General features: G+C 42.0%; 1 long non-coding RNA gene across 1 annotated transcript; it reads left to right on the forward strand.

Annotated features, from left to right (window-relative positions):
- The first annotated feature begins 231 nt into the window (after positions 1-231).
- On the forward strand, positions 232-2,802 carry LOC129704387 (uncharacterized). Its single transcript, XR_008724720.1, has 2 exons — positions 232-440; positions 1,448-2,802. It is a non-coding gene; the product is annotated as an uncharacterized LOC129704387 (long non-coding RNA).
- The last annotated feature ends 16,424 nt before the right edge of the window (positions 2,803-19,226 follow it).

Below are 19,226 nucleotides of genomic sequence, written 5' to 3' on the forward strand. Positions count from 1 at the left end.
TCTATTATTATATAAAACTCTGTGGCTGCCGCCTTCCGTCCATCCGTCCGGCTGCCTTTCTGCCTTTTAATTCGTTGACGGCTGCTTCTTCCTATCAGCTTCCAACACACTTCAATACAAAGTTGCAAGACAGGAACACTCTGAACTTTTCACCTCAATGGGATAGCACACCAAGTGCTTCAACAGGAGGGGGAGGGCCAATTGGTATTGCAATTGGAACCAAAGATCTTAGAGGGACAAGATAGACCACTCCTCGAAAAACGCGTAGTATGACGTGTGTGACCGTCGACGCCATTTTGTTAAGCATTTATTGGGCTTCCCCCACACTGTCATGGCGTCCTGATCTAAATTCCATCTCACTGCTCTGCTATCAAGTATTCTAATCGTAAATCTAAATGACCCGACCTGTCATTCTTTAGGTTCCCCAATAAAAAAGAAAGGTGAGAAAATATTTTTATTATTTTCAGTCGATATTCTGTCGTGAAAATGTTATTTTCTGTTCTCCCATCAACAGCCATTGGGAAATGGGTTTGTCGGTACATTATAAAGTTATTAGACTTATGTTTAATAGATCTTTACTTACCATAATAATAAAGACAGTTTTAACACTTCTGTACATTTTAGGTTTTGTTCTTGTAAGGGATTTATTTCCAAAATATGGCCCGCGGACACATTAGGCCCAGTGGCCACGGGATTTTTCGAGCTCAGATTCGTGTCCGAGAATGCGGCGGCTGTTACCTATTATATCCCTCGAATTGTCGAGACATCACAAGCAAAGATCACAAGCCCGCCGTGATCACAAGCCCGCCCATTCAAATATTATACAACTCTGCTCTATCATCTTTGGGTGCAATGGTGGGTCGGGGGGTTAGGCGGCGGCGGCCGCAATCAAAGATACGAGAGCAGCTCTGCTCTATAATCTTTGGTCGGAATGGGACGGCTGCGCGTTATAATGTGCTATCGTTCCACTCCCTCTCCCCCTTCTCCCTCTCCCCCATCTCCCTGTCCCCCTTCTCCCTCTCCCCCTTCTCCCTCTCCCCCCTTCTCCCTCTCCCCCCTTTTCCCCTTCTCCCTCTCCCCATCTCCCTCTCCCCATCTCCCTCTCCCCCTTCTCCCTCTCTTCTGTCTCCCCTCTCTTTCGATCTCTCTCTCCCCTCTTTTCTCTCGATCTCTCTCTCTCCCTCTCTTCTCTCGATCTCCCTCCCTTCCCTCTCTCCCTCCCTTACCTCTTCGTGAGAGTTGGCAGCTCTGCTATGCCTTGGGTCCAAAAGAGGTAAATTTAAGGTAAATTGACATATTAGAGGCAAAATACATCTTCAACATACAGATCTCCACACAACTGAAAACAATTGCATTTAAGTGATATATCATCCATTGTTCAGGCATGTAGTTATGATCATCTTTCTTCTTATTAGTTAATCCTAAATGATATCTCCTGTAATTTCAGATGTCAACAGTGGGTCCAGAATACTCATCGACAAGATCTCCTGCACCGAACTGCAGAGTATTTGTCAAATAACTGCCGTCTTATGTACATTGTGTGAAATTGTGATTTGTTAACTGCACAAAACTAATGCAAATGGCGATACATGCCTGCATTTGGCCCATACCCCTCTAAACCTGTCCTAACCATCAAATAACCTAACAGAACTGTCATGAGGAAAGATTTAAAAAGACTAGGCTTGTATTCACTGGAGTTTAGAAGGATGAGGGGGGGATCTTATCATATTGTTTACAGTGTACTATGTTTATCAGATTCTGTTGTGCTGCTGAAAGTAAGAATTTAATTGTTCTATCTGGGACAAGCTAGATGCAGGAAAATTGTTCTACATGACAATAAAACCCTCTTGTTAGATGCAAGGGGATCTTATAGAAACATCTAAATGAATAAAAGGACTGAATAAGCTAGATACAGGAAAAATGTTCCCAATGTTGGGCGAGTCCAGAACCAGGGGCCACAGTCTTAGAACAAAGGGGAGGCCATTTAAGACTGAGGTGAGAAAAAACTTTTTCACCCAGAGAGTTGTGAATTTGTGGAATTCCCTGCCACAGAGGGCAGTGGAGGCCAAATCACTGGGTGGATTTAAGAGAGAGTTAGATAGATCTCTAGGGGCTAGTGGAATCAAGGGGTATGGGGAGAAGGCAGGCATGGGTTATCGATTGGGGCTGATCAGCCATGATCACAATGAATGGCGGTGTTGGGTCGAAGTGCCAAATGGCCTCCTCCTGCACCTATTTTCTATATTTCTAAAACACTCATCCAGCAATCCTCGAGCCCACCAGCTCATCCCGTAGTCAATTCATCAGCTTTTCCATAAGAACTTCCATCAGTTCTTGCAAAAGAATGACAATCAGCCAATCTCGATTACCCTCAGCCCATCAAGCAGTCCCTTAATTCGCACAGAAGTCTGAACTATTGAATGCTCACTGCATCTCTTTCCATGTCAGCAAGTTAATATCCAGCTGCATATGAACCATGTGAAAAATGAATAAATAGATGCATGTGGTGCAGTGATTTGTGCAGCACTATAGGCCTGGAGACCAAGAGGAGTTCACCATTGAACGGAGTTTGAACGGGGGGCTTGAGGCCCCCGACCGAGGAAGAACAAAAGGAAGGGACTTGAACTTTATTTCGCCTTCCATCACAGTGAGGAATGTGTAGGAGTCACTTTGGTGAATGTCCGTATTAAAATGTGTTTTTGAGTGCTGTTGCTTTTAATTGTATGACTGACCTGGCCAATGAAATTCCTCGTATATTGCAAAACATACTTGGAAAATAAAATCTGATTATGATTCTGAAAAGCCTTTCCCTTCCATACTCTTTCCTCTCTTTGATCTTTTTGCAGCTGACTGCCTTTCTGTACATGTTGCAAGAGATTGTCGCAGCATCCAGCATCCTCGGAGAATGTAGAATTAAAGGCAGTTTTAAAGATGGTTATTTGCCTCAAAATTGGGTTATTGTATCTCCAGAACCTCCCCAGAGGCTCTGGGAGACACAAGGTTCAAGAGGGAACACAAAAAGCCTAATTAGGAAGAATATTAAGAGTAAGATTTTCAATTAAAATACTGTAATTGATGGAAACTTGCCTTTAAATTGGTTCCTGGATGAAACCCTGATGGTTCTCACATTGTCTCTTTAAATTTACTCTCCTTTTCACACTTGCATTAAAACACACAGCCACCACCATTCACAGTGATACTGCCCGGCAGTCTCATAATTACAGTCTACACAGCTACCTTGACAGCCACACAAAATGATGTAAATAAAAATTGTTTTCCTGTTTAAGAAGTTCAATTGAGAATTATTTGAAATTGTGGGGGTTGATACAAAATACTGTTGACCCACAAATGTGTTGATATGAGACATTCACATTTAAAAAATCCATGTCGCAAAAAAAGCAAGAAGGTGCCCATGTTATTTGACCAACTTGCCAGATTAATTTAAATATACACAATACACAATACAATTTATTTGTCACTTGAACCTCATAGAGGTTGTTGGAGCCCCCGGCGTGCGCTAGAAAAGTGCCGCAGCCATTTAAGCCACGCCGGGCGATGATGTAAGGCCCCGCTCCAGGTCATCCTCGACCCCCGCTACTCGGGCGGAATAATTTGCCGTTGCGGAAGCCCCGAAAAGCAGTCTCCCAGCAGGGACCCGCAGGCTCCGATATTACTGTCTGCCAGGCCTGCGGTTGGAGCCTCCGAATCTCCGGGGCTCGGGTCACAGCAGCGCATGGGTACATATGTAGGTATGTATGCATTAGTTTTGCTCCTAATTCCCTTTTCAAAATCATTAATATATATGGTAAACAGTTGCAGCCCCAACACCAAGCCTTGTGGCAAAAAAATCCAGAAGATTAGTCAAACATGATTTTCCTTTCATAAATCCATGTTGACTTGGACAGATCCTTTTACTGCTATCCAAATGCCCCATTATTGCATCTTTAATAATTGACTCCAGCATCTTTCACACCACCAAAGTCGGGCTAACTGGTCTGTAATTTTCCGTTTTCTCTCACGCTCCTTTCTTGAAAAGTGGGATAGCATTAGCTATCCTCCAATCCACAGGAGCTGATCGTAAATCTATTGATCGTTGGAAAATGATAATGTATATAAATATATATGTATGTGTATATATGCATGTATGTGTATATATGCATGTATATGTGTGTATATACGTATGTGTATATATATATATATATATATATATGTTTATATATGTGTATATATGTATGCATATAAATGTATCAATATGTATGTGCATTTGTGTATGTGTGTGTATATATGTGTGTGTATAAATATATATATATGCATATATTTATTATTACTATATAATTATATATATAATTGCCTTTATGGTTTATGTATATCATCTTACAAGACAAATAAATTAATAGTGATGATTTAAATCAAAGTTGCTTCTGATACATGAGAATAAACTATTATCTCCAACTTGCCTCTCACACACAGACACACATTCATATAAATATATTAAATATATATACGTTAAATTTAATTTTTTGCAGTGTGTGTTAAAGCAATACAATGCAAGGGAAACTACACAAAGGAGGGGTCTGTTCCCGCTACAAGATACTTGAGGATCTTTGCTTTGGATCAAAGATTATAGCGGAGCTCTATAATCTTTGCTTTGAATCACAGCGGGTGGAATACCGGAAGTCGAGTGTCGCTGTAACAAATGGCGGCCGTGACGTTCCGTTGCGTACTACACGTCAGCCCATTGAATTTCGAAGGAGTGGTCTATCTTGTCCCTCTAGGATCTTTGATTGGAACTGCTGCAGCAGGCAGGGAAGGTGCAATTGGAATTTCTTTTCAATCCACTACTGAGGGAGGCAGGGGAGTGCTGCAATCTTACATTTGGGAACGGCTTCAGTTCCGTTGGAGGAGACGGGTGCATGGTGGAATATTGGGTTGGGGGAATCACACCATTGGGGGAGCAGACCCAACGGGTCTGCACTTGTTCTAGAATGACAATAAAACTCTTGACTCTCAACTTTTGATATGGATCATGAGCAGGCAGAAGAAATGAGTTTGATTTGCAATCATGTGCACCACAGGGATTGTGGGCAAAGGGCCTGTTCCTATTCTGTGTTCAAACGACAAGAGAGTAATCAGTAAGTGCGAGGGTGCAGAATATTATAGAATTAAAGATCCCTAAACGTTACAGGTAAATATAATAGTTAAGCATTTGGGATACTTTAATGATCTAGGCATCTTATAATGAAGCAATATTTTTGTTGTACCTGGATCTCTCGTACGGTGCATATGACAATAATCTTGACATGGCTTGACGTGATTTAAAGTTAACAGAATGATGCTGGAGGAGTTGGTCTGTCAGTAATACGGCAGCCACAGTACTATACACTGTTCCAGTTACCACGTTACAGGAAGGACATGCTGACACCAAAGAGTTGACACATGAAATCCACATGTATGTTGGTGGAGCTGGAGAATTATCCCCTCCTCCTTACGTAAAAGTAAACAAGGTTACTTTGGCCCAGGAGGGGAGGTTTTGTGAGATGCACAAAATTATGAGTGAATAGGGTAGAGCTATTTTGTTCAATAGAAAAGTCAATGACTAGAACATATTTTGACTTAAGGTTTGTTAGAAGGATTAGAGGTGTGTTGAGGTAGCGTTTAATGTGTGGTTGATTTGTAACAAAAAAAAAGTTATGCTTGGGAAAGGAAAATACAATGTTTTGGAACTCAGAGTGCCCAGACTATGGCCTCTGGATAGTGTCAATCCTTCAGCAAAAGGCAAATCAGATTTAATGGTGTCATACCTTTTTTATTTGCTGGTTTCCCTGTATTCATGTAATTAGCCTGGAGGGCCAACATGGGATGTCAGACACTCGCCTCAGGTTTGGAATAAAACCTAAATCTGAATATTTAAACCTGCTAGTACTCTAGGAAACGCACAGCATAATTGGAATATGTATTGGGTATTGGCTCAGTGAGTGGTGATTAGCATCTTTATGATCTGCAATGGCAATTACTGGCAGTTTCTCTTGCTTCACCTTCCATATCTTTGCAGAGGATTGACAAAAACCCTGCTCCGTTTATAAATAGGTTTTCCGTTGAAGCTTTGCCAAAGGAATACAGCCAATCAAGGGGAAATCCCGATGAAACATCCAGAAATAACTGATTAGCCTGAACGGAAACAATGATTCTGCTAAATCTTGGAAACATAATTTCATTCTGTTACAAGTCTAGCCAATGTGCTTAGCTTCTGCAAAGTGCAGATTGAAGAACCTTGGACTATCTTTGATTAGATATTACTGGACTTTATCTTGCACTAAACATTATTTACTATATTCCCTTTATCATGTATCTGCACACTGTGGGCGGCTCGTTTGTAATCACGTATTGTCTTTCCACTGACTGGTTAGCACGCACCAAAAGCTTTTCACTGTACCTTGCTACACGTGACAATAAACTAAACTAAACTAAATATTTTCTGATGATGTCTCTTGCCTGAAAGTGACAGCTAACAAAGACTGAATTCACAAATTAGCAATTCATTCTGATCATGTGATCCAATTGAACATGAAAAAGGAAGACACAAATTTCAGCTTTTAAGACATGCTACCAGTTGTTTTCTCATGGTGAACCTATCAGGCAAAAACTTGAACATAACATCATCTTAATACATGGGGACAATTTTTTTCCTTTGCTACCTCATGAGACAGACTACACTTCTGTCACAATCCAGTCAATTCCTAAAAGGCTGCACAAAACCTTCCCGTTAAGTAACAGAGGTCAGAAATTTGCTGCATGTAGTCCAACGATGGCAAATGTAACATTTTCTTTTAACTTCCTCACCACTTCTTCTGTGATTTTAATGTTGATTGTTCCGTGCAACAACTCCAAATATATTCAGAAAGTTAAAATGCTTACAAAGGGCGAGATGCTAAATTTGGTGGAAGCCTGAAGCATTGATTGACCTTTGCGTTGCAGGATCTAAAGAGGTAACATTGTAGTATCAATGCCCCCAACATTGTAAACCCCCTTGAAACCCATACAATGATAAAATGTGAAACTGACAGAGTGCTTCTGTCTGCAGATTGAACACAAAAGGCTACAGTTCTGCATATTCTAAGGCCCTAAAAAATGCATTGAAGGTTTGCAATGCTGTTGCTTAGAGCATTCATTTCCATCATTCGTCCCACCACATTTTCTTTCAATACGCCTTCCAATTTATTCTCAGTGCTTTATTCAAAGTTAAATATAAAATCTTCAATACCCTATTCTCTAGGTAATTACTGAGTAACTGGATTTATTCTGGTAAACATTTCAAAAGGCATAAATGTGTTAAAATTGTAAATACACAGCTCTCTCTGATACCATTGTTCCATCTGGGACACATATTTTAGCCAAGCGGGCCCTGTTTCTTTCTGAAGGTTACTGTTACACCTATGGCTTGTAGGGAGGTTTTGAATATTTGTATCAGGCATAAAAATTGGTCAGATTTGGTACATTTCTAGTAATTCATATTTATATGGAAAATGATTTGTTAAGCCAACTTTCAACATTTTTTTCCGATATCTGAGTGAATTACTAGAAATGTATCAAATATGACCAATGTTTATGCCTGTTACAAATATACTGAACATAGTGTCTTAGCATCTGTCAGTAAAGCCTTCTCAATTTTAATAGACTTAAAAAATGGATCCCAGCACTTACTTTACAATGTAAAATTCTTCCAAATGACACCGTCAGTATGTGCCATGTAGAATTCAAGTAGCAACGGTTTGTGTGCAGTTTTGGTCCCCTAATTTGAGGAAGGACATTCTTGCTATTGAGGGAGTGCAGCGTAGGTTTACAAGGTTAATTCCCGGGATGGCTGGACTGTCAAATGCTGAGAGAATGGAGCGGCTGGGCTTGTACACTCTGGAGTTTAGAAGGATGAGAGTATATCTCAGTGAAACATATAAGATTGTTAAGGGCTTGGATACGCTAGAGGCAGGAAACATGTTCCCGATGTTGGGGGAGTCCGGAACCAGGGGCCACAGTTTAAGAATAAGGAGTAAGCCATTTAGAACGGAGACAAGGAAACACTTTTGCTCACAGAGAATGGTGAGTCTGTAGAATTCTCTGCCTCAGAGGGCGGTGGAGGCAGATTCTCTGGATGCTTCCAAGAGAGAGCTAGATAGGGCTCTTAAAAATAGCGGAGTCAGGGGATGCGGGGAGAAGGCAGGAACGGGGTACTGATTGGGGATGATCAGCCATGATCACATTGAATGGCGGTGCTGGCTCGAAGGGCCGAATGGCCTACTCCTGCACCTATTGTCTATTGTTTTTATTTACACAAGAGTCTGCAGATGCTGGAATCTTGAGCAAAAAATAAAATGCTGGAGGAAGCCCACTGTATTCCTCCAGCAGCTGTTTTGCTGAGGTTTTACCAGACCTGTTTCCAATGAAACTGTGCCATCTAAAGGACCAACACTCAAAATGCATTGTGTAGGATGGAACTGCAGATGCTGGTTTAAATTGAAGATAAACACAAAAAGCTGGAGTAAGCTGGACAGCATCTCTGGAGAAAAGGGATAGGTGATGTTTCGGGTCGAGTCCCTTCTTCTGATTCTTCAAAATGCATTCTTTGTCCTCATTGAGATCCATGTGTTCCTACAATCTCAAGTACAATAGGATTGTTATGATTGTGTTTATAATTTGTTTGGTTGTTTTGTTGTTCCGCGAGCATTGCCACTTTCATTTCACTGCACATCTCGTATGTGTATGTGACAAATAAACTTGACTTGACTTGACTTGACTTGAGTACTTTGCCGTGAAGGGCAGCATTATTGTAAAGGGCCCGTCCCACTTACATGTCCTTGGCACGCAAATTACACGACTTTGCAGTCACGTTGAGCCGCGACGGTCCCGCGAAGGTCGGGCGCGATTACATGCGTACGCACAGCCGCCTGGAGCACGTGACGTCATTTGAAGATGGACACAAAGCTGGAGCAATGGATGACGTTTCGTGTCGAGACCCTTCTTCAGTCTGAAAAGAAGGGTCTTGACCCGAAACGTCACCCATTGCTTCTCTCCAGAGATGCTGCCGGTCCCGCTGAGTTACTCCAGCATTTTGTGTCCATCTTCAATTTTCTTGGCCCCGCTCTGGGAGTAGAAGTGGGGGCGGATCCGGACCGCAACGGCCGTGAGCCCCAGGCCGAGTTCGGCGATCGTTTGCCTGCTTCTGCTGCTGTTGGAGGTGAGACGTTGCATCGCGCCAGGGTCTTGACTTTGGCCGTCAGTTCCGCGACAGGCCGTTGGTGCGCTGCTGATCCCTGCCACCTCTCAGTTTGCTATTCACTGCTGCATTAGCAAGATCTTCTGCATCAGTATCATCTCCTTCCTTCCACCGTTGATTGTAAATACTGCAGGTACAATATTACATGATCATATTGGATAGCATGCAAAACAAAGCTTTCCACTGGATCTCAGCACACATGACAATAATAAACTTAAACTTAAACCTAATCCTGCATGACCAAAAGAGAAAGCACTTCTTTGACTTTTCCTTTATTGCAGTCTTCCCCTCCACAGGCAAGGAGCACCTGGTCACTGACTTGAACAGTCTCTGTGGCTCCTCTGTACCAAACACACGTTTCTTGCAAGAACTTTTCTTCACCTGCTTATCAAATTCCTCTGCCCCATATTCTTCTCTACCCCCTCCACCCCCCCCCCCCCCCCCCCCTCAATGCCCTGCCTCTACTTCACAACTGCTTGCCAGAGCTCACACCCATGCCCAGCTTTGCAAGCAATTCATAAAATCACTGCAGAGACATTACAGAGTACCTTCATTGAGTTGGTGTCCACACCCTAAAAGATTTCGAATTTAGCTGAATGGAATGGAAAGGTTTACCCAGCTATGCTGATGAGCAGTCAACATAATGAATTGTATGAATGTGATTTTTGAAGCCCTGGCTTCAGGCTACGAACAAGAAGCAGTCAGTTTACAGGAGCCTGCCGTGACACTGAATGCTCCAAAAATAAAAGCTTTCGCTGAACCCCTTCCGCTCAGTCACCCTGGGCCTACCTGATCTCCCGGGTTGCTGACCACTTTAACTCCCCTTCCCATCCCCACACTGACCTTGGTTACACAAAAAAGCTGGAGAAACTCAGCGGGTGCAGCAGCATCTATGGAGCGAAGGAAATGTCTGAAGAAGGGTTTTGGCCCGAAACGTTGCCTATTTCCTTCGCTCCATAGATGCTGCTGCACTCGCTGAGTTTCTCCAGCTTTTTTGTGTAACCTTCGATTCTCCAGCATCTGCAGTTCCCTCTTACCCACACTGACCTTTCTGTCCTGGGCCTCCTTCATTGTCAGAGTGAGGCCTAACGCAAATTGGAGGAACAGCACCTCATATTTTGATCGCGTAGGCCTAGGCGGACTGAGTAAAGATGTTCACACTGTTTCACTTGGCCTAGAATATGTCACGATTTTGACATGATTGACATTGGAGTTGTCTATTCTATCAAAGAACCAGAACTTGGGGGAAAGTTAATGGGAGGTTGGTAATATTCATTCCCTTAATATTTCCTAACAGTGTTTTGTTTAGCAGAGTTTAAAATTAAAATTGTTGAAGGTTTATTTCAATGTGTAGGAAGGAACAGCAGATGCAGGCTTCCACGTACAGCGGAGATAGACACAAGATGCTGGAGTAACTCAGCGGGTCAGGCAGCATCTATGGAGAAAAGAGTAGGTGACGTTTGAGGTCGGAACCCATCTGACCCGAGTTCCATCCCGAAATGTCACCAACTCCTTTTCTCCAGAGATGTTGCCTGACCCACTGAGTTACTCCAGCATTTGAGATTGGCCTCATCAGCAACAATGAGTTGGCCTACAGGGAGGAGGTCCAGCACTTAGCAGCACGGTGCGCTGACAACAACCTGGCCCTTAACTCCAAGAAGACAAAGGAGCTCATTGTAGACTTCAGGAAGTCCAGAGGCCGCACGCACACCCCCATCCACATTAACGGGACGGAGGTGGAACGTGATTCTAGCTTCAGGTTCCTGGGAGTCAACATCTCCGATGACCTCTCTTGGACCCACAATACCTCAACTCTGATCAAGAAGGCTCACCAGCGTCTCTTCTTCCTGAGGAGACTGAAGAAGGTCCATCTGTCTCCTCAGATCCTGGTGAACTTCTACCGCTGCACCATCGAGAGCATCCTTACCAACTGTATCACAGTATGGTATGGCAACTGCTCTGTCTCCGACCGGAAGGCATTGCAGAGGGTGGTGAAAATTGCCCAACGCATCACCGGTTCCTCGCTCCCCTCCATTGAGTCTGTCCAAAGCAAGCGTTGTCTGCGGAGGGCGCTCAGCATCGCCAAGGACTGCTCTCACCCCAACCATGGACTGTTTACCCTCCTACCATCCGGGAGGCGCTACAGGTCTCTCCGTTGCCGAACCAGCAGGTCGAGGAACAGCTTCTTCCCGGCGGCTGTCACTCTACTCAACAACGTACCTCGGTGACTGCCAATCACCACCCCCCCCCGGACACTTATTATTATTTATTCAAATCATTTGCTATGTCGCTCTTCCAGGGAGATGCTAAATGCATTTCGTTGTCTCTGTACTGTACACTGACAATGACAATTAAAATTGAATCTGAATCTGATTTTGTATCTATCCAAGGTTTATCTGAATTTGTGAAGAAATCAGGTTTCAGGCCAAAAAGTTTTTTTTTAATCTGTCGCTCTGCATTTTAACATCAATTTGCAAAAAAGTAAAATGCAAAGAATTATCTCGCCTTTAGATCATTAGTTCACATCTCTTGATGGCAGCTCTCTATCACCCCTTGGCAAACTTAGTGTTAGAAGATAAATATCTCATTTGGAAGTTGCAACAAAGCTTTTTAAAAATGTTTCTTGATAAATTAATCATGAGTTTCGAAGCATCACATTCTGCCTTTAAGGTTAAGGGGGAAGTATTTTAGAACCGACATGAGAAAAATATTTTTCACACAGAGAGTGGTGAATCGCTGGAATTCTCTGCCACAGAATGTAGTTGAGGCCAGTTCATTGGCTATATTTAAGAGGGAGGTAGATGTGGCCCTTGTGACTAAAGGGATCAGGGGGTATGGAGAGAAGGCAGGTACAGGATACTGAGTTGGATGATCAGCCATGATCATATTGAATGGCGGTGCAAGCTCGAAGGGCCGAATGGCCTACTCCTGCTCCTATTTTCCATGTTTCTATGCCTTGGAGTCGGAGAGGTGCAAAAGATGAATACAATTCTCCAAAACAAGATTATCCATAGGCTGACAGATTGTGTGGGGGTTGTGAATATTAAAATTGAGCCAAATTTATTATTGTATGATGGTGTGGAAATTTCACTTGGTAGATGTCATATATTTTCTATGAAGCATGAGATCCTCAACATGCTCTCAGTGGTAGCAGTGTTCTACAGGGAGAAGAATGAAGAATGAAGAGCTTATTACTTTTGTTTGACTGGTGCTTTTTCATTTTTGTTCAGTTACTATTAGAAACTGGGCAATTACTCATGGGGGGGGGGGAATACTTCAGGAACTGTGATCATAGCAGAAAGGTTTGCAAATTGACAGGGAGAAACCTAGGCTAAAAGCTCCTGAATTGAATTCAGGTGCAAAAACAGATCTACACAAGATAAATTGAAATCAGTGACAGGCTGACTAATCCAGAGAGAATAGCAAGTCTGGTTTTGTTACAGTTATGATGTGGAGCCATGATATGAAAGGGGGGCCTACAAAACTAGAGCCTCCTTAATGATGTAAGGGAGAAAGAATAAGGAAAAAGCAGGAGGCGGGCGCAGTGAGTGACAGTCTGAAAATAATTGGAAAATGCAAGAGGAACTTAGAGGTCAAAGATGGAGTATGACTGTACATTAGCAGCCATTGTAACAGAGTATCTAATTAGTAAATAGCTGGCTTAATCAGACAACATAAAGGAGACCTGTACAAGGAAGCAAGGAGCATGACAGAGATAGAAACATAGAAATTAGGAGCAGGAGGAGGCCATTCGGCCCTTCGAGCCTGCACCGCCATTCAATATGATCATGGCTGATCATCCAACTCAGTATCCTGCACCCGCCTTCTCTCCATACCCCCTGATCCCTTTGGCCAAAAGGGCCACATCTAACTCCCTCTTAAATATAGCCAATGAACTGGCCTCAACTACATTCTGTGGCAGAGAATTCCAGAGATTCACCACTCTGTGTAAAAAAAATGTTTTTCTCATCTCAGTCCTAAAAGATTTCCCCTTTATCCTTAAACTGTGACCCCTTGTTCTGGACTTCACCAACATCGGGAACAATCTTCCTGCATCTAGCCTGTCCAACCCTTTAAGAATTTTGTAAGTTTCTATAAGATCTCCCCTCAATCTTCTAAATTCTAGCGAGTACAAGCCGAGTCTATCCAGTCTTTCTTCATATGAAAAGTCCTGTCATCCCATTAATCAGTCTGGTGAACCGTCTCTGCACTCCCTCTATGGCAAGAATGTCCTTCCTCAGATTAGGAGACCAAAACAGTACGCAATCTCAACAAGACCCTGTACAACTGCAGTAGAACCTCCCTGCTCCTATACTCAAATCCTTTTGCAATGAAAGCTAACATACCATTCGCTTTCTTTACTGCCTGCTGCACCTGCATGCCTACCTTCAATGACTGGTGTACCATGACACCCAGGTCTCGCTGCATCTCCCCCTTTCCCAATCTGCCACCATTTAGATAATAGTCTGCTTTCCCGTTTTTGCCACCAAAATGGATAACCTCACATTTATCCACATTATACTGCATCTGCCAAACATTTGCCCACTCACCCAGCCTATCCAAGTCACCTTGCAGTCTCCTAGCATCCACCTCACAGCTAACACTGCCCCCCAGCTTTGTGTCATCCGCAAACTTGGAGATATTGCCTTCAATTCCCTCATCCAGATCATTAATATATATTGTAAATAGCTGGGGTCCCAGCACTGAGCCTTGCGGTACCCCACTAGTCACTGTGAATGCTAACATACCATTTGCTTTCTTCACTGTTTGCTGCACCTGCACGCCTACTTTCAATGACTGGTGTACCATGACATCCAAGTCTCGTTGCATCTCCCCTTTTCCTAATCGGCCATCATTACATTGTAGCTATCTTCATCGAAAAATAAGGTGCTACCAAAGCCACAGTAAAAAAGGAAACTGTTGAGGCTGATAATAATTGACAATATGAAGGCACACAAAAGGATCACTTTATTTAAAATAATTAATTCTCAAGGTCCAGATGGGAGGCTTCCTAATTTGGAGAGGAAAGAAAACACAAAGCACAAAGGGGTCATCGTCTCCTGAACCTTGTTAGATGTGGAGGAGATGCTAGGGGACTGAAGAATTGCAGTTATAGCGTCCTTTTCAAAAATAACTGAAGAGATAAAGTCAACAAGCATGGATCAATTGTCTGAATTCATTGGAATAAATGATAAATTGAGCCAAAATTAATAGCCACTTGGACAAGTGTAGTTTAATAAATGTTTTGTTACAGTGATATAATGATTGCCCAACCTGTTTGACATTTAGTTGAAGACGTAGCCTAGACTTTATGATCATAATAGAGATTTTTTGTTCTAAGAAAGTTTGTTAAAATGCAACATAATCACTTTGTCAGCAAAATGAAGCCCAGGGGAATAAAAGGGGGCAACGTGGGGATGATAGTGCGACACCTCTCCTTTTTTTCTTTTTTTTCTCTTCTTTTTTCTCTCGTCTTGCACTTCGTTGGGATTTCAGGGGTCTTTTCTTATCTCTTTTTTTTGTATCTTTCTTCGTTTTCTTCATTCTTTCCTTTTTACTCTTTTTCCCGTTTCATGTATCATGTATTTATAAAATTAAAAATGAAGCTGTACGGAAATGGTATAATTGTTATGCCGATTGCTTTATTCTTGTACAATTGCTTCTAATAAAATAAATATTAAATATAAATAAAAAATAAAAGGGGGCAAGGACAGTGCACGTACTAAGGTAGATTAGGAATTGGAAATAGTATAGTAGTGATTAAGTTAGTCGGTGTAACATTTGCCGATTTTACAGACATTTTTCTCAACTGTGTGACACTGTTGAGAAATGTTGAGACTTTAAGCTGACAAACTGAATGTTCCAAATTGTCTGTGACACTATTAATTTCTTACAAAGCGCACACACATCACAAGATTCTTCCGACTAGTAGAACCACAACATGACCGTACCTGTGGATGCTGAGTAAACATAATTTTCATGTTTGAAGCTACACCACAAACCAAAAGCAGTGAGCAATAAACTTCAAGGAGGCGTATGCAGACTGGTGAAATTGTAAGTTGCATGGCAGATGAAATGAGAAGTGCAAAGTCATATGTTTTAGTCTGAAGAAAAACCTAGGGTGTGTAATTCTAAAGCAATTGCAGGCACAGAGAGGAGCTGGTTATGTGTGTGTGTACAAATCAATAAAGATCACACATCGAGTTGAGAAAGCAGTTTAAAAAAAAAAAAACAAGCTTTATAATAGAGGCACAGAACATTAAAACAACGCTGTTGTGTTCAGACAATTTAGCACGTTGGTTCGGCACAACAGGTGTATTGTGTTCACATCGAGGCATGACACTCCCAGAAAACTGTGAAGTTTTGAGGGGGTGCAGAAAAGATTGACTAGAATGGTTTCAGGGAAGCCAGACCTCTGCTAACAAGAACAATCTGGCATTCTTCTTGAACCCGAGAACATTTCAAAGAGATTTCAAATTTGTCAGAGGGTATCAAAACCTTAAAGGGTCAGGACACCATAAATAATGATATACTATTTTTAATGGTGGAAAGTTCTAGAGGGAAACAGTGTTATGATGTTTGGCAAAAGAATCAATAGCAACCTGAAAAAAAAACTTCTTCACAAAGTGCGTTGTTGTTACGGTTTGGAATGCCCTGCCAGGCAACAATGTGGAAACAAATTCAGTGGTGGTTTTCAAAAAATCATTCCGTATTTCATAAGGTCATAAGGAATAGGAGTAGAATTAGGCCATTCTGCCCATCAAGTCTACTCCGTCATTCAATCATGGCTGATATATAACCATATAACCATATAACCATATAACAATTACAGCACGGAAACAGGCCATCTTGGCCCTACAAGTCCGTGCCAAACAATTTTTTTTTCCCCCTTAGTCCCACCTGCCTGCACTCATACCATAACCCTCCATTCCCTTCTCATCCATATGCCTAACTCATTTATTTTTAAATGATACCAATGAACCTGCCTCCACCACTTACACTGGAAGCTCATCCCACACCGCTACCACTCTCTGAGTAAAGAAGTTCCCCCTCATATTACCCCTAAACTTCTGTCCCTTAATTCTGAAGTCATGTCCTCTTGTTTGAATCTTCCCTATTCTCAAAGGGAAAAGCTTGTCCACATCAACTCTGTCTATCCCTCTCATCATTTTAAAGACCTCTATCAAGTCCCCCCTTAACCTTCTGCGCTCCAGAGAATAAAGACCTAACTTATTCAACCTATCTCTGTAACTTAGTTGTTGAAACCCAGGCAACATTCTAGTAAATCTCCTCTGTACTCTCTCTATTTTGTTGACACCCTTCCTATAATTGGGCGACCAAAATTGTACACCATACTCCAGATTTGGTCTCACCAATGCCTTGTACAATTTTAACATTACATCCCAGCTTCTATACTCAATGCTCTGATTTATAAAGGCTAGCATACCAAAAGCTTTCTTTACCACCCTATCTATATGAGATTCCACCTTCAAGGAACTATGCACGGTTATACCCAGATCCCTCTGTTCAACTGTATTCTTCAATTCCCTACCATTTACCATGTACGTCCTATTTTGATTTGTCCTGCCAAGGTGTAGCACCTCACATTTATCAGCATTAAACTCCATCTTCCATCTTTCAGCCCATTTTTCCAAATGGCCTAAATCACTCTGTAGACTTTGGAAATCCTCTTCATTATCCACAACACCCCCTATCTTGGTATCATCTGCATACTTACTAATCCAATTTACCACACCTTCATCCAGATCATTGATGTACATGACAAACAACAAAGGACCCAACACAGATCCCTGAGGCACCCCACTAGTCACCTGCCTCCAACCCGATAAACAGCCATCCACCATTACCCTCTGGCTTCTCCCATTCAGCCACTGTTGAATCCATCTTGCTATTCCTGCATTTATACCCAACAGTTGAACCTTCTTAACCAACCTTCCATGAGGAACCTTGTCAAAGGCCTTACTAAAGTCCATATAGACAACATCCACTGCCTTACCCTCGTCAATTTCCCTAGTAACCTCTTCAAAAAATTCAAGAAGATTAGTCAAACATGACCTTCCAGGCACAAATCCATGTTGACTGTTCCTAATCAGACCCTGTTTATCTAGATGCTTATATATATTATCTCTAAGTATCTTTTCCATTAATTTGCCCACCTCTGAAGTCAAACTAACAGGTCTATAATTGCAAGGTTTACTCTTAGAATATATCTCTCCCTCCTAACCCCCATGCTCCTGCCTTCTCCCCATAACCCCTGACACCTTAACTAGTTCAAAGGGAAAAGAAATGCAGGAAAAGAAACATAAATGGCACCATATTATAAAAAAATAGCAGTGGCTTGGTGGGCTTTTTGCCCTTCTGTATGGTAGGTATTATATCATAGAAACATAGAAAATAGGTGCAGGAGAAGGCCGTTCGGCCCTTCAAGCCTGCAGAGCCATTCAATATGATCATGGCTGATCATCCAACTCGGTATCCTGTACCTGTCTTCTCTCCATACCCCCTGATCCCTTTAGCCACAAGGGCCACTTCTAACTCCCTCTTAAATATAGCCAATGAACTGGCCTCAACTACCTTCTGTGGCAGAGAATTCTAGAGATTCACCACTCTCTGTGTGAAAAATGTTTTTCTCATCTCGGTCCTAAAAGATTTCCCCCTTATCCTTAAACTGTGACCCCTTGTTCTGGACTTCCCCAACACCGGGAACAATCTTCCTGTCCAACCCCTGAAGAATTTTGTAAGTTTCTGTAAGATCCCCCCTCAATCTTCTAAATTCTAGCGAGTACACGCCGAGTCTATCCAGTCTTTCTTCATATGAAAGTCCTGACATCCCAGGATATCATTCTATGATTCTCCATACAAGCCCCCTTGAACCAATGCAGAAAATATGTTTCATATATGTTGCAGAGGCCTGCCTCAGCATGAGTGGCTGAATGAGGGGCGGGCTGCCCCTGCATAAGCTCATCAGACCTGTCGACTCCAAATCCGGCGACTTAATTGAACTAAAGTTTATTTCAGAAATTCACTCAATACCACACTTAAAATTACACGTAACGCTTTAGCATGTCCACTTCTAGGTTTTTATTAGCTTTCCAATTCAATAACATGTTCCAATTCAACAACTTGCCATTCTATGCTACCACGTGATTTTTTTGTTGGTTTGGGCATCACCCAGTAGGGGGATAAAATATTAGCATAGCAATGCAAATTAAATATTCCGAGGGGAAGGAGTTGCAAAGAGCAGCAACGAAATATCAGATCCCCGTAGGAAATCAAATCACGCCATCAGCGCCGTTACTCCATGGAGAATATCTCAGGCCGCATGACAAAAAATGATTTTGCGAATGTCAGAATGTTCCTTTCTTCCAATATAACAGATGGAATGTTAGATGAGGCTGTGATCTTAAGACATGCCACTGCACTCCCATAATTACCTTTTTTTTACATGAAACAACTGGATTTACATTTTCACAAGAAAGCTAACTGAAATACAGCATGTGATCCTACAACACAAATAAAATTCCTGACGTCCGCTGTAATGAAAAGGAATTTAACTTATTCCTTTGCCTTGAAACACTGGTCTTCAATCATGCACCTTAGTCAAGTCCATTTGATTGATTTACTTTGTTTTGAAGATGACATGTTTTGTTTTTTTGTGGGGATTTGGCAGATTATTGAAGCTGTCAATTTTTCCCAGTTGTCATTTTTTTCCACAGTTGCGCAGGTTGTCCATGGTCCACAGAAAAGAAAAAAATGCAAATCGTGAAACCAGCGTAAAATCTCATGGGGTTTGTGACTTAAGTAACATAAAATTGACCGTAATAACAAAACTGGAATTGCTTGCCTTGCATGTTTGCTTTGTCGGCTTTCTTTGCCCCTTGAAGTTAATTTCAATTTTTTTCAATCCAATCCCTTTCCCTAACATTTGGAAAGGAGG

This window comes from Leucoraja erinacea, chromosome 1, assembly GCF_028641065.1.
Source record: "Leucoraja erinacea ecotype New England chromosome 1, Leri_hhj_1, whole genome shotgun sequence".
Taxonomy (NCBI): Eukaryota; Metazoa; Chordata; class Chondrichthyes; order Rajiformes; family Rajidae; genus Leucoraja; species Leucoraja erinaceus.